This window comes from Tenrec ecaudatus, chromosome 12 (assembly GCF_050624435.1).
Source record: "Tenrec ecaudatus isolate mTenEca1 chromosome 12, mTenEca1.hap1, whole genome shotgun sequence".
Classification (NCBI taxonomy): Eukaryota; Metazoa; Chordata; class Mammalia; order Afrosoricida; family Tenrecidae; genus Tenrec; species Tenrec ecaudatus.
Window position 1 is genome coordinate 52,465,758 of NC_134541.1, and position 4,539 is coordinate 52,470,296.

Sequence of the window (4,539 nt, forward strand, 5' to 3'; positions counted from 1 at the left end):
AAATCTTAGTTGCCAGTATGGTTTAAATGGAAAGAGGGTTACAATATTTTATAAACTATTCCTCTTTCCCTATTCTTGTTGTCTTCAATGAAAGTAAATGAATATTGACGCCCTTAGGGCAAAATGCCAAATAGAATCATATTGAAACAATGATTCTGGTAATAAAGGCATTAAAAATACAATGTTGGAAATAAAATTGAAATGATAAGTTAGGCTCACCAGAATGGCCATCAATGTAAAAATTTTCCATTAGCTCCAATTTACTTTATTTAACTAGGAATAATGCATGAAAATGGGATGTATAAATGTCTTTTCTTACTCTTTGTGTACGTTTTCAGTTCCTACCCTGCCTCCCATTTATCTACTGAAAAAGTATTATTTAAACAAGGGTTCTTTAAAAATAGGAAGCTCAGTGATGTGGTGGTTAAACACTCAGGTGGTAACTCAAAGGCCTCTGATTTAAACCCACCCTTCACTTCAAGGGAGAGAGATAGGGCATCCTGTGTCTGGAAAGAGTTTCTACAGGGTCGCTGTGCGTCAGAAACTGCTTGATGGCAATGGATTTGCTATAACTACTACAAAGTTTTCAAGTACTGTTATTAAACTTTCTATGAAATTCAGGATCTTGAGCACTATGATGGAGTTTGCTCATCATAAAGTGTCACCACCTTCCCCCTTATTTCCTCTTGAAAATATTTCTTGAATACATATACAGAGCTTGGAATGGTGGGAGCTTTCTAAATTCTCTCACACTTAGGCAAAAAACATTTCACACAGGAAGCATGGCAGAGAGACTAGTGAGAAAACTGAGTGTTAGTCTTGTGGTTAATACAGTTGTTCATAAATCTTAGTTCCCAGTGTACTTTAAATGAAATAAGGTTACAATACTTTAAAATTTTTTGGAACATTGGGAGTCACATGACCTTGCCAGTCCATGGGTTTCTCCTCTATAAAAGTACAATCCCCAGATACTGTGAGGCCTGCACAGCTCCATTGACAGTCACAGAAATAGAACAGGAAAGGTACAGGAAGATTAGCTGAGCCAGCAGGTCTACCCCTGCTCGTGGAGGGCTGGGAATATAGGAGAGCCTCTTCCAGCCACAGAGGGCTCTCAGAGATGGGAGTGGGTGGGGGGAGGTCATTATGAAGTGGGAGCAAAGGCCACATTGTGAACCTGAACTTGGGGTATGTTTTTTCCTCTGGGACAAAGGGTCGCTACATTTTGAGGCTCTAGTAAATTGTTAAAAAAAAAATGGTTGCAATGATATTTTTCCTTGTATCCATGTTCCATTTCAGTGTGACTCTACTTCTTTTCTCATCAATAGGCACTCTTTCTCCATCCCTTGAATTCTGCTGGCCTTGCCACTTGCTTTGGTCAATAGACTGTGTTGGAAGAAATCATGTACCTAATCTGAGCCTAGGTTTCAACAGGTTCCACAAGTCTCCCTAATCATCTTGAAACCCCACGCAACCGTCATGTAAACAAGACTGAGTTCCCTGCCAGAGGACAAGAGATCTGTGGCCCAGACATGCACATTGCCCTGGCCGCTAGTCAGCTAACCCTCAGATGTATACCCCTTGGCTTATGGCAGCTGAATGCAGACACATGCGTTGAGACCCTAGCAACCATCCCGTTGATACAAAGTGTCAGTCCACAGAATAGTGAATTACATTACATGAAGAGGTTGGTTTAAGCTGCTAGTGTGGGATGATGTGTTAAATAACTAAAAGTATGAAGGGCAGAACTTCAGTTCTGGTGAGAGATGTCTTTACCTATGTCTTTGTTGATCCAAAGCAATACACTCCTACAGTCTACTCCAGGCCACTAGTCATAGTTAAACGTCCATTTGGCACCGTTAATTCATATTCAGATATCACTGTACAAGCCCATGCTTTGCGACATGAGGCCACAGTTCTATCTGTGTGGTCTTGTTGTCGTTAAATTAGCGCATCCTCTTGAGAAATGTACCTTTGCTTGGAAATACCAGACCCTTCTTTGTTAGCATCACCTATCAGAATCCCTGTCTAAAACCAGTCTTAAGCAGCTTCACTTAACTAACCCCAAGTCCAAATTGTCCAGTCCTGCCTTAGGCCCCAGGCCAAACCTGATGGGAGGCAGGTAGCTCACTAATAACCTGAGATCTATCTTAAGGACTCACTCTTCAGACTCCAACCCCAAACCCCTTCAATACCAAATACCCCTACATGATACCAATAAACACTCTGTTACCATTAGAAATATCCTACCATGCTGTCAATCTAGTTATTGAACAAGGCCCAAGTTTCATCTTAATAGCGATGCCTCTCAGGTGATTTCTATCCATTTGGAGTCCTGACACTGAACTCTACCCTTTAGGTGCCACTCTGTGGTCTCCCTTGGTCCTTCAGTGATTAATATTTAGGATATTAATACACCTGACCACACTGAGCATTCATGATACACAATATGGAAAGAACTCATTGAAATAACTATCTAATACTCTAAAAGTTCATAGCATTTTATTTCTTTTTGATAAATATAAAATAGATGGCAGTTTGGGTATATGAACCCGAATGAACTATATCAATAGGAAAACATGTGACATCCCAATATTCCCACTGGATAAGTTTCACAATAGCCAGAGAACTTTTCACATGAAATAATTTGAACTGCATGATAGTTTGATAGGTATGTGACATAGTTTATTGTGCCAACCTGGTCAATAAACACATGTGGGGTAAATTGAAGCATGGAGAGATAAATGGCTCAGTGAGCCTCACTCACCTTTTGAGTTCTCAGGTCTCTTGCTTTGTGATGGTTGGCCCAGGGTGTAGCTGCCTTAGCCAGTTCCCTGCTTCAGCTGGCAAGGCTCACTTCCTGCAAGACATCCCCAAGGAGAAGCCACATTGACCTACCCCGATGTAGCCCTGGGTGCTGGAGCAGCCCTGTGGAGACCCCTCCCAGCGCTGAGATGCTTACATGTTCACTGATTCAGCTTTCCTCCTGCAGTCGGCATCATAGTGTGTGTTTTGAGATGGAGGAGGACTTTGTGGATTGGTGTTGGACATATGGGTTAAGGAGTTAATGTTGGACTTGTGGGCTTGAGCAGCACTGGGTTGGGATGTTTTCTTGATGCACACTTAATCTTTATATAAACTCTCTCTTATACATCATGAGTTTCTGTGGATTTGTTTCTCTAAAGTACCCAGACTAATACAGTATGGAAACGCAAATTTAAGATTAAGTGAGTTGTAAGTGCTAGATCTTTGGAACAACATGCTGGAGTCCAGTATTCCATACAGCAAGAGGAGAAAGCACGCCCCTGGGAATGGATTCACAAAGTCGAACACCCTCTCCCCCAGCACAATTATCTTTGAATAAATGTAGTATTTAAAAAATATTGGCATACATTTTATTTATCCTACAATTTAAATGTTCAATCATTTGTTCAATCATCACCACCACCATTTCAGAATATCTTCTTCTCCTAGTCCTATTGCTAGCTCCCCATTTCCCTCCATCCTCCCTTGCTATGCCCCTAGGCAATTATGAATCCAGTTATATTCCTCTATAGATTTACCTATCCTGGTTTTCATATACAGAAGAGCATACGAAACACAGACAGGAAGTAAACAAAAAGAACAACAGCAATGTCTAGACAAACCTCGGTCAAAAAGAAAGCAAAAATGTCAAAAACTGAAACAACTTTAGAATGGGTCAACAGGGAGGTTAAATGGTAAGGTATTTCTTTGTAAACTAACTACATCAACCCTAATCAACTTTAAAATTCTTTCTGTCTGATAGTAAGGCTAGACCCACTTCTTGATTACGGTCGGAGGAGATTCACTGGAGTTTTCATCTCTGTGGGGACGCTGGAAATGAATTTGGGGCTTCCGTTGTCGCCCACAGCCTTCTGCAAACTGAATGTTCACAATTTGAACCTGGATGTTCACAATTTGGATTCTTATTTTTTTGTTTACAATCTTTCAATCACACAGGCAGATGTGCTTCTTCCATGTGGACAAGTTGAGGCCTCGTTTATGCCTTTCCAGATAATCACTCAAGACCCCAGATGCTATTTTTTCCTGACAGCCAGCCCCCATCGATTTCTTCACCACACAGCTACAGAACTCATGGCTCCAATTCTCTCCTCATGAGGGTGAGCATCGAGGAGGGCCATGTCACAGGAACTAATTGTTCTTAGTTTGAGGCTAAAATTCAGTGTGAGCCACGAATCCGTTCATACATCTGTGGTTTATCTGCATCTCCGATTCACTTTAGAGATACCATTATCACTTACAATGGAGGACATTGTCAATCATCCCCTTGGGTCATAAGGTAATCCTGTTGATAGTGTCACAATTTTAGCCAGTCCTATAGAATTTAAATCATTATTGGGAAAAGGAAATTATACAAGTGTACACTGGCTTCAGATTTCAGTACACGAATTGTTGACTTATACAGATTAAACTCTTAAGTGAATAGAAACTTACACAATTAGGGTTGATGATAGGGCAAACTTTTCAACAACACTCATTCACAAAGGCATAACCATGGCT